At 44.6% G+C, this 12560-nt stretch overlaps 1 protein-coding gene across 1 annotated transcript in view; it reads left to right on the forward strand.

Moving 5' to 3' along the window:
* Positions 1-12560, forward strand: part of HAUS7 (HAUS augmin like complex subunit 7) — a 403197-nt gene that overhangs the window by 19869 nt on the left and 370768 nt on the right. The gene's annotated exons all lie outside the window — the stretch shown is intronic.

Consider the following 12560-nt stretch of genomic DNA (forward strand, 5'->3'; position numbering starts at 1 on the left):
ATATATAGACCATAATTAAGAATCCATTAAAATCAGCTAATTCTTATTAACTTTTAAAGAACCATTCCATTAACAAAACCTGCCATTTAAATATTCTTAAATATTTAACATAAAATATATATACTGTTGCTATTATAAACAAAGATATGCAAGAAAATTTTAATATACAAAATAATTCATTGCATTCAATTATAAATACAAAAAGCTACTTAAAAGATCTTACTAAAAATAATATATGTGTGTATATACTATAATATGTAAATATATAGAAAAAAACCCCAACAACATTTTTGGAACAAATCAAATTATTTAACGTTCCAAAGCTTTCAGCTTAAGTAAACATTTGATGGAACAGACATCATTGATGCCTGGATAAACATAGGCATTAGTTTTTAGCTGCCACCAAAGTTCCTGCTCTTCTAACTTTAGATGCCATGGGCCACCCCTAGGATTCTTGTATACTTGTTGAACCACCATAAATTTAAAACTATGTGAATTAAATTCAAGAATGTGTTTGGCCGAGGCGTTCGTGTTATTGCCTTTTGTTATGACATAAACATGTTCGTAAATTCTTTGTTTTAGATGTCGTTCAGTTTTGCCAAAATAAAATGAAGGGCAGGACTGGCAGATAGCAATATAAACAACACCTTGACTTTCACAATCAAATCGATTGGTAATATTATATTTATTATTCCTCACATGAAAAAAATTACCTGTTTGGATGTATTTACAATAACTACATCTACCACACTTAAACATACCTACTTGTTTTTTATAATAATTATTTTGATGTTGGTGTGGTAGTTCAAACAAAGATTTCAAATTCAAACCTCTTCTGAAAACCATAGTGGGCTTCGGACCGAGTATTTTCTTAAGAGAATGTTGTTCTGCTATAATGTCCCAATTGAAGTGTAATACGTTCCTAATTTGTAAGGATAAATCATTGTAAGTAGTTATAAAGCTGGTTGCATATTCACCTTGATCATTGTTATGCAGGGGATGTATAATATCATTTCCAAGCTGTATAATCCCATTGGAATCAACTTCAGTTGTATACCCTTTAGTCAAAAGGGGTCCCAACGATTTAGTATATCTTTTAGAATTTACTTCCTCATATAGGTTTTTAATAATTTTTAAGGGATACCCACGGTTGAGGAACATTGTTTCTAGAAGTCTGCATTCCTGATAAAAATCTTCATCATTAGAACACATCCTGGATTGCACGAACTAATTGTCCTTTAATTATTCCTCTTTTCTGAAAAAATGGATGCTTGCTAGTAAAATGAAGAAATGAATTGCTATAAAATGATTTCCTATATATTAAGGTTCTAAACCTATTGAATACCAAATCCTTATGAAGCTCAATGTCCAGAAAGTTGATACACAAATCATTATATTGATGTGTAAATTGTAAAAATGAAGTGAAGGAAGACATAGTATCAACCAACTGTTCTGCATCAGTGTTGGAACCTTTCATTATAATCAGAATGTCATCCTGGTAACGTGTATACCAGATGACATTCTTCTTAAACAGTGAATGAGGAAACAAAAATGTACGCTCCCAATATGCCATAACGGCATTGGCAAAGCTCGCTCCACAAGGGGAGCCCATAGCGACCCCTGTATTTTGTAAATAAAATTCGCCTTGAAACATGAAAAAATTATTCTTCAAAATTACATCCATTCTGATGCTTTTTATTTTGTGGATATGCAAAAGGTCTATCAGAGTGGGATCCAAGGTTGCCTTTTTATGGCAGGCATTAATCACCTCTCAACAATCTGTAGGATACAAAATATAAGGCCAGGGCTTGGAGACTATCCTCATTGGACAGGTTGTTTACACCCTGTTTTCCTTTTTGTGAGTAACCTCTGTGAATATTCCAGTTGTTGTATGTACCTAGTCAGGAATATACTGAAGGGGGTATTGTGCTCAGTGATGCGTTTGGTAAGGTTCCTATAGTGGAACAATGACTTGTTTGGATCTGGATGCCGTACCATTGTTTAGAAGTTGAGCAAACATAAAATGATTTCCTTACTACCTTAGAAACATCTTGGTTGAAAGTCAGGTTACTGTCTACATATGTCCCCAAATCCCTGACTACTTTTAGGGATGTGTTTGTCAATGAGGCAGTTTCCTGGAGTAGTCAACATTCCAAAGGGTACTATTATGCATTTCTTGGTACTGAGTTTTAAACCAGGGTTCTAACACCAGTTATTTGTGTGTGCTAGCCCTTCTTGGAAAACGTTAGTCTTGGCGGAATTCTGTGACTTCTCCTAGTTCGCAGTCATCCGCAAACTTGGTCAGCCAGAGGCTTTTAATGTTGGCCTTGATTTCTGAGAAGTAGATGCCAGAAAGGAGCTGACTTAGCATAGAATCCTGAGGGACTCCGCTATTGACTGGTCTCTCTGTGGAGGTTGCTCCCCTATCCTAACTTCTGGGGTCCTATCTGAGAACCTGCTTGCTAACAAGCGTGTAGCATAGGGGCTTATGGCTTATTCTGTGAGTTTGTTTGCAGTACCTGAGTGGCATATTGTGTCAAATGCTTTGACCAGATCAAAATAGGCAGTATGCACAATTTTGCCCTCATCCTTTGCCTTGGTGACCCTCTCAAAGAAGTCTATCTGGTTGAGTAATAGTGTTCCTTTGATGAAACCAAACTCATTCAGATCCAGTGTCTGGATGTTTCCAATATCATTATTTATTATTTCTATGATAATTCATTCCATGGCTTTGCATATAAGACTAGTCAAACTTATAGGTTTATAGTTTCCAGGATCTGTAGCTGGCCCATCCTTGTCCAGAGAATAACAATTACAGTTCTGTATTCATGTGACACAAAGCCTGACTGGAGGCTATGGTTGCAAAGCGGCTCCAGATGTCCTGATAGATCATGTTTCATGCTATTTAGGAGGCATCTTGGGATACTATTGGGACCCATCAATGCAGCATTCTTGGCTTTGGTGAGCACATTTAGGATCTGCTTCCTAGTGATAGTTGTAGGGGTTATGTTTGATGGTATTTCTTGAAGGATGGCCAAGGGGGAGAAGGGATAAAACTGGAGCTGAACTTGTCTGTCAGTAGAGTTGCTATATCTTCTAGCTCCATGTAGCTGTCTGTATTTACTATTGATTTTACACATTGTTGTGCACTGCTTTTGAGATTGCAGATATAGCTAAAGAAAGCCTTATGGTTGTCCTTGATCTGGAAGGTTATTCTTGCCTCAAACTTGACTTTAGTAGACTTAATTTACCCCTCTATATTGTTTTGTTTAAGATTTAGCAAATTTTACCGAACACAGTGGTAATGGGGGATTTCAATTATCCCACCATCGACTGGGAAACATACTTTGTCCCAAACTCACTAGCACAAAAGTTCCTTGAGTTTGTGAATTCAAATGCCCTGGAGCAAATTGTCCATACCCAGACAAGAGGAACAAACATTCTAGATCTGGTCCTCTCCATGTCAGACAGATGCACTGCTGCAACTGTTGGACCCTCGTTAGTTAAAACGTACCACAAATCAATCACCTTCGAACTGACACTAACACCAGAACTCACAAACGGTGAAATCAGACTAAAACTTCACCAAGGCAAACTATACCCTGCTAGGTCAAAGCACCAGAACTCACAAACGGTGAAATCAGACTAAAACTTCACCAAGGCAAACTATACCCTGCTAGGTCAAAGCATAAATGCATTCTTAGCCCCACCCCAAGCTGAAAGCGGTAACTATGCTGAAGCTTACACTAAAGCCCTGTACAGTCATTTGCATAAGTGTATAAACTCTGCTGTACCAGATAGAATCAAAGCCAGAGCCCCAAGTAAAATCAAGCTGCCATGGTGGACTTCAGCATTAACAAACTGTACAATAAATGCAAAGGACCCAACAATGGAAAAGCACCCTCCTCAGCCTTAACAGGCAAATAAGACAACTTGTCAAATCCTCCAAGAGCTCCTTTGAAAGAAACCTAGCAAGTACTGCCAAGGATAACCATAAGGCATTTTACAGCTATGTAACCTAAATAGTAAGACTCAAGCATGTGCAGAATTGGTGGCCAACGGTATCACACACTGACCCCCACAGAGATAGCAAACCTGCTAGTAGATAGGTTTGGTGAAAATGTAATTCTCATCCCCTCCTAACTTACAACAAACCCTCCCCCAAACTCCCCCTACCCACCTTACATATTTGAAGAGCAGGTCCTCAAAGCCCTGTCCAAGGCAAAGAACACGGTCTCTCTGGGACCAGATGACATCCCAGGCTGTCTTCTAAACCGGCTAAAACATGAATTAGCATCACCACCAAGTACCCTTCTCAATCATAGCCTAACCACTGGCTTTTTTCCTGTGGAATGGAGAACAGCTACAGTTATTCCCCTCTACAAAGGTGGCCTAGCAACAGACCAGGGGAATTACAGACCCATAAGTCTGACCAGCCTCATCTGTAAGGCCATGGAACGTATCCTTATGGACCTCATAAATAAAGGACATAGGTGACCTCTAAACCCTGGATCCTACCCAATTCTGCTTCTTGAAGGGCAGATCCTGCCTGCTAAATCTGGTGGATTTCTTTGAAAATGTGACCAAGGCCATTGATGAGGGCAAATCTATGCACACAGCATACCTCAATTTAGCAAAGGCTTTTAACACAATCCCACATTCAGGGATTACCGATAAACTTAGTACAAAACACCAAACAACTGAAGAGTTCAAATGCTGCACCACAAAGACCAATATAAAAAGTTTATTTCTCTAGCGCCTCGGCCACAGTACGGTTATGGCAGAGCAAGTTTGCAGACGACTGCAAACTAGGTGCAATCACTGAATCCTCAAATAATGTCAGTATACTCCAGGATGGTCTCGCACAGAAATGCCATCATCATTCCCTTCAGCACAAACCATGTCCCTTCACACTATCAAATCAATAACAATACCCTAAGTACCCATGAAGTGGTAAGGAACCTGGGATCATAGGTCGATCGCACCTTTAACTTCAAAAGCTTTCCACATAGCTCACATGATTAGTAAAGGCATCGCCTTGAGAGCAAAAGAAGTTATAACCCCCCTATACTTGGCATTTATCTGGCTCATAATTGAGTATAATGCCCAATTCGGTATGTACCTTACTAGGCACCTATAGCAATTAGAGAGACCTCAGAGGTTTCTAACAAAGAAGATCGAACACCTCCAGCATGTGCCTTACACAGACCGATGGACTTCTTAGGGGAGACTTATGCCTGGCATACAGAGCAACCCAAACCTAATGAACTTACTGCATATCCTTAAATAAAATGGGTCTAGGGCTACCCGTTCTGGGGACTTAAATATGGCCTGTGACTGGGGAGGTTGAATGAAGGTGCTTCAGTCATTTTCAGTTCTATAATGGGTTACAGGATGTAAGGACTGAAGCACCTTCGCTCAACCTCCCCAGTAGAAAAATGTTAAGTAATTCCACAGAGAATAACTAATGCAAAAATAGCTGCATCCTGACATACAGTTTGGATTATCACAGTATCAAAAATATTATTGAAGAAAACTGGGACATTGTCACAGGAACCTCTTTTCTGATTAACATCTTAGGTGAAGCCCCATCATTTGTTTATAGGAAGGCCAGGAATATTAGAAGTTTTGTTGAATTTAGACCTAGACAATATGCGAAAAGCACTAAAAGATGTGAAACTAATTGTACATTTTGTATATTTATACAGAAAGGTGATAGTTTTTATTGCCCTTATTTAAAGAAGATCATTAAAACCAGTGCAGGGGGTGACTGTAACACTACAAAAGTAATTTACAGGGCACAGTGCAATGAATGTGATGCATTCTATGTGGGCAAGACTGTAAATAAACTCAAGCGTAGGATTTCATGTCATCTGTGAGAAATCTGCTCTGGATGTAAAAAATAATGCACTTGTAAAAAATAATGCACTAGCCAAACACCTTTCTCTTCATAAAAGACACACAGGTTTTAAGTTCCAGATCCTGGATCACATAGACATGGGTGATCTAGAAGGAGACATCCCGAATATTCTGGAGAAACATGAACTCATGTGGCAATTAAAGCTGAACTCTTTTAGAAAGCCTGGACTAAACTACTACTGTTCAATTAAAAGTGCACTGGAACTTAGAAAATTGCCACATTGTTTACATGACTAATTGTATTTTATTTTATTCTACAAATTGGTTTTAAATGCCATTTTAAATCAGTTGTAATTTAAGTGTATTTTGTTTCCATCATCATACATACATATTATCGTATTTTTATTTTTTTCTGTTTTTTTTTTTTCCACTTTATTCAAAACGATGGTAATAACAATACTAACTAATTATGCAATTATATATATTTTTATAGATTGTTTTTAGGGTTCTTGTACACAGACCTGAAGAAGTCTAGAAGGACGAAAGTGATCTTTTTTAACAATAGGTTATGAAAATAGAAACTGATTTTTACATGCAAAATGTATATGTATATATTTATATATAATTTTTGATCGCAAAATGAACTAATGTTGATATATTTCCAGTCATGTAGTATATTGTCTTGGATAAAATCACAGACTTAATAATCTACTTAATAATCTGGTTAAATAAGAGGTACCACATCATTATAAATTTTATTTAAAGTACATAAGGGTTATATATTATTATGACCGCTATTAAGTAGGGCAGGACCAGCTCGAATGTCACACTGATGGGGGAAGGGATGTGAATTTAACATGTGTACCAATAACATTTTGATCTGAAGTAGGATATTCATTTGTCTGCAACCTGTGGGTTATGGATCCGATATCGGATCCGAACCGGCATGGTTTTCCAGCTATGGATCCAAGCTCTCAGCTCCTCCCCTCACCCATAATGCCCTGCTCTACCCTCATGACCTCAGATCTCGTTTGCCGCGCTGGTGACTGGATTTGGGTACATAGCTCTCAGCTAAGTGGATTTTATTACTTGTAAAAATCAGAGAATTTTGGTTTTTTGGGTGATTCTGTGTGAAAGTTTAGGTTTCCCTTTCTTAAAAGTGTATTTTGAGTTTATTTTGAGTTAAATTAAGTAATTTTTATTCCCTCCCCTCGCTGTTGCGCAGAGTGTGTGTGTAGGCCTGTGTGTCTTTTTGTTTTAAGTTACTTTCAGTAGTTTTTACTGATTTATAGATTATGGCTGACCAGCGTAAATCTATTTTTAGATTTCGAGTGTGGCCATGCTCTCTCACGGCTGATGGCCACACTGTGTTAAGTGTCTCGAGGTTGAACACCTCACATCTGGTTGTTCCATTTGTGCAAGGTTCAACCCCAGGGCACTGACGGAGCGGAGGTCCAAGCTGGTCTTGGCGGGTCTTTACCGCCAGACTCGGCTCCCTCGCCTCCTTCGGACTACTGTGGCTACAGTTGTTCCCCTGTGGCAACCCCTCCTGCTCCTGGGACTCAACCTCCCGCTCTGGAGAGGAAAGGGATGCTACTAAAAAGGACGGAGGAGAAGCACAAGCGGCGGGCCGAGACCTCTGTTTCGGCCCGCCAGCCAAGCGGGCCTCGCTCCTGTCGGGTCGGGTCTCCTCCTTCTCGGCCCGTCCCTGTGTGCTTTTCACCGGGTCCTGAGGAGGAGGAGACCTCCGCCGAGGCTATCGAGGAGGCACTCCAGGCCTACCTCGGTAGCCCCTTCGAGATCTACCCATAGCCTTTCTGATGCTGATCTGGACCGGATGATGAGAAGGTTCATCCAGGCCCAGATGCAGATGGGAGTGTTTGTTTCTCTCCTCCGGGGAGCTCAACACCCTTTTGCCTATTGCTCCTTCTCCGACCCGCTATCCGGGTTCGGAGCAGCTGGAAGCAGGCGAGCCGGGGTGGGTCGGCGAGCTAGTACTTGTACCCGGACCCGACTGCCCCTCGAAAGGCCGGATCCGACCTCGAGCCTGGATCCAGCCGGATCCGGGGATCAGTGCTCCTCGGCGCCGTCTGTGTCGGAGCGCGATCGCCGGATCCGAGTGCGCCCTCCGATCCACTCTTCGGATCCGAGGGGAGCAGATTGTCGGATCCTTTGGTCGAGGGCTCCCCTTCGGCTTTTGATGTAGTGGAGAGGGCTCTGTTGAGGTCTCCGACCCCTGGCACTTGTTTCGGCCCGTCCCGCTCCCTCTGCACTGGGCCAGGCTTCCACCATCCGGCCCTGGGACAGCCCGCTTGTGCCCCAAGTTGCTCCTATGGAGCAATTGTTGCTCGAGACCTCTGACAGCCCCCAGAGGAGGTCCTCAAGCATACGTGCAAAAGGAGGCACATTGACTCCCGAGTCTCTCACAGAAGACACGGACTTGGAGGGGAAGGCTCCCCACGGTCACCCCGAGGATGTCTCCTTTGGAGACATCATGGAAATGCTCCATAAGGGGGTGGTCTGCCCCCAAGTCTTCCTCGGCCACGAGTCCGTGTTCTTGGAGGCATTTGAAACGGGCCGTCTCTTGGGTGTCCCCTGCCGACCCCTGGTGGACCTTATTACCACCAGGGCGTGGAAGGAACCGGACACCGTGGAGCCAATTCCCAAAAGACCGGATAGGATCCTTAGTCCGCCATCCGACCGGACCCATTGGAGTAAGGGCTCCGGTAGATGCCATGTTGACGGCGGCCACAAAGAGGGAACTGGCTCAGGAGAGTCCCTCAGTCCACCCACCGAGCAAGGAGTCTCGGATGATGGACCGCTTGGGAAGCGGATGTTCAGTTCGGCGACCTTCTCAGTGGCGCTGAACTATTTGGCACATGTTATTCGGATGCAGCGAGATCTTATTAAGGAATACGCTGCATCCCCTGAGTCCATTTCGGAGGAGGACAGAGTTCTGCACTCCACCCGTATGGCCACTCTTAGGTCAGTTACAAATACTTGCGGCTACTCTCCCATGCAACGGAGGCGCTAGAGCTGCGGGACAGGACTGGTCACTAGGCGCCAGGCCTGGCTCCGTCCGCGATTTTTCTGAGCCCTTCAAGGCGCCATAACGCCCTTTGATGGTTCTGCTCTGTTTGGCAAGACCGCTCATGAGACGCTGACCCAGAGCGAAAAGGACGGAAGACGCTGTCTGCCTTCTGCACCCCAGAGGCCCTATTCTAGGAACCAAAAGGGTCAGAAGAAGATGTGGTTCCGAAGTCGCAGCAGTCCCAGCCTGCTCGGACAACCAGTCCTTCCGTGGCAGAGGAGGACAGGGAGCGCCGCCCTAGAGGCAGAGGGGCTCCCAGAAACTTCGGGTCCAGGGAACCTTTCTCTGAACGGCCCGCAGCAACCCTGAGGGTTGCCCGACTGCTCTACTCTGGAGGCAGTCGGGGACGTTGGGCACCTAGCGGCATGGGAGTCCATAACATCGGACCGCTGGGTTCTCCAAATCATATCCAGGGATATCGCATTCCTTTCCTTCACCTTCCAAAGTTGAAGTCCCTCCCAGACGTCCCACCCGGTCAACGGGAGGCTTTGGCAGAAATTGGCCATCTGCTAAAGAAAAGAGCCATCCAGCCCGCTCCCCAGACCAGATCGGATCAGGGTTCTACTCCAGATTCTTTTAGTGCCAAAAAGACGGGGAACTAAGACCAATCCTAGACCTCTCTCTCTTGAATCTGGCAGTCCCCAAAGAAAAATTCCGAATGGTCACTCTGCAATCTATTCTTCCCCTTCTGGGAGAAAATCACTGGATGTGCTCGATAGATCTCAAGGACGCGTACTACCACATCCTGATGGACAGGCGCCCAGGAGGTTTCTCCGCTGCTGGGAGCCAGTCACTACCAGTTCGGGTCCTTCCCTTTGGTCTCACCACAGCCCCAGGGTGTTCACCAAAGTACTAGCAGTGGTAGCGGCCCACCTGAGGCTTCAGGGGGTGCAGGTCTTTCCCTACCTGGACGACTGGCTTCTTACTGCCCCAACAAGGCATCTACTTCTCTTGGCGCGAGACTCCTTTCTCCATCTTGCTCCCTTTCTGGGCATCACAATAAATACAAAAAAGTCCAACCTGGCCCACACAGCTCTTAGATTTTATAGGGGCCAGGCTAGACACAAGGAGTTTACGAGCCTTCCTCACTGCGGACAGAGTTCTAAATCTGCAGCTCCAGGTGCGGGCCATTCTCCATTCAAGTTCTGTTCCAGCGGAGTTGGTCCTGAGGGCTCTAGGGTCCATGGCTTCGCTATAGCACTTCTTCCTCTTGCCAGGCTCAATATGCATTCTACAGTGGACGCTCTTAGTACAGTGGTCATACCTTGCTCTCCCATGCATCATCCCATAGCGATCAGCAAGGCTTGCAAGCGGTCCCTCTTGTGGTGGCTCCACTCCCGGATCTCCACAAGGCCGCCCATTTTGTGCTTCTCCTCTCGCCACGGTGACCACGGACGCCTCCGCCTCGGGTGGGGGCACTTTGCCGGACAGGCCAAGGCACGTGGAATGATTCAGAGACCTTACTGCATATCAATGTTCTAGAGATGAGAGCAGTGCTCTTAGCGTTGCTAGCACTTCAGGACTTTCTTCCCTTGGGAACAATTGCGATTCAATCGGACAACATGTCTGTTGTCTGGTACATCAACAAGCAAGGGGAACAAGGTCTTACCCTCTTTGTCGAGAGGCCATGAGAGTTTGGGAATGGGCAATCTCCACCAATCGCTTTCTAATAGCAACGCACATTCCGGTCGGTCCAACATCCTAGCGGACAAGCTCAGTCGCACCATTCTGACCCCTTACGAGTGGTCTCTCAATTGTCAAGTAGCGGAACGCATATTCGCACGGTGGGGAACCCTTCATGCGATCTTTTGCTTCTCCCTCAAACACCAAGTGCGACAGTTTTTCGCTCTAATACCTCCTCTCGGAGGTACCCCAAGAGACGCTCTGGTGCATGCTTGGCCAACCGGTCTTCTGTATGCCTATCCACCCTTGCCTCTGATGCTGCAAGTTCTTCAGAAAGCCTCGGTGGGTTGCAGAATGATTCTCATTGCTCCATTCTGGCCTCGACAGATCTGGTTCCCCTTCCTAAGGTCTCACTCGGTGAATCCTCCTTGGATTCTAGATCCCATCCCGGATCTGATATCCCATCCATCCTGCATTCCTCCTCCGAACCTGGACAACCTGAAGCTGACCGCTTGGCTGCTCCAGTTCCACTCTTGATAAGGACTCGGTATTTCTTCACCTGTAAAGGCTATTTTGGTGGCGCTCATAAACCATCCACTAGAAAGGTTTACCCAAGCAAATGGAAGGTTTCTCTGTGTGGGCGGAGCGGCAAGGCCTGAATCCCTTCACGGTTCCTCTCCCTTTAGTGCTTGACTTTCTAACCACTCTCTTTAACGATGGTGCCAGCAGTTCCACAGTCAAAGTTCAACTGGCTGCAATTTCTCACTATCACATTGGCCATGACTCTAATCCTCTTATGTCAGCCAAATTGTGTAAGATATTTCTTAAAGGTACTTTTCTTCTCAGGCCCCCTATAAAACAAGCAGTTCCTCCTTGGGACCTTTCTTTGGTCTTACAGGCCTTGACCGCTCCTCCTTTCGAGCCAGCGGCTACGGTGGATCTCAAATTCTTGTCCTACAAGACAGCCTTTTTGGTAGCCATTACATCAGCCAAGAGAGTTTCTGAACTTCAAGCTTTATCAGCTAAACCTCCTTACTTGGTATTTCATCCGGACCGTGTCTCCCTCAGGACCAACCCGTCTTTTCTTCCTAAAATCGCTTCTGAAGCAAACATCAATCAATCCATTAACCTCCTGTTTTCTTCCTAAATATGAAAACAAAGGTGAATATAAGCTACATTCACTAGATGTTCACAGGCAACTTAGATTTTATCTGAACAGGACAGCTGGTCATAGGCAATCCGACCAGCTGTTTATTTCCTTTGCAAAATTCAATTTGGGCAAGCCAGTCTCTAAAGTTTCTCTGTCCCGCTGGATTTCACAGTGCATTTTATTGGCTTATCAAGCTTCAGGAAGGCCCGACCGGAGGGTGTTCATGCCCATTCAACCCGGTCAGTATCTACCTCGGCCTTCAAGGCTAGGATTCCTCTAGATGATATTTGTGCAGCAGCCACGGGCTTCATCTCATATCGCTTATTTCCCACTATAAGTTGGATCTTGCATCTAGGGGTAGAGCATCCTTTGGCTCATGGGTGCTCCGGAATATCCTTCCATGATGGCCGCCCAAGATTCAGGTAGCTGGGGACTCTGTCCCACAGGTTGCAGACAAATGAATATCCTACTTCAGATTTAGAAGTTATGTACTCACCATAACGCTCCATCTGAGTAGGTGTATTCATTTGTCTGCAACCATCCCGCCTCCTATCCCCCTGGCCTTTCAGTTTCCTGCATATTCTTTGTTACCCTTTTTAGGGTATTGTTGCTTTGGCAAACTCGATCTGAGGTCATGAGGGTAGAGCAGGGCATTATGGGTGAGGGGAGGAGCTGAGAGCTTGGATCCATAGCTGGAAAACCATGCCGGTTCGGATCCGATATCGGATCCATAACCCACAGGTTGCAGACAAATGAATACACCTACTCAGATGGAACGTTATGGTGAGTACATAACTTCTAATTTTACAGCACAATAAACCACTCCCATGCCTGATA

This window comes from Protopterus annectens, chromosome 1.part0, assembly GCF_019279795.1.
Source record: "Protopterus annectens isolate FY-2018-M chromosome 1.part0, PAN1.0, whole genome shotgun sequence".
In the NCBI taxonomy this organism is placed as follows: Eukaryota; Metazoa; Chordata; order Ceratodontiformes; family Protopteridae; genus Protopterus; species Protopterus annectens.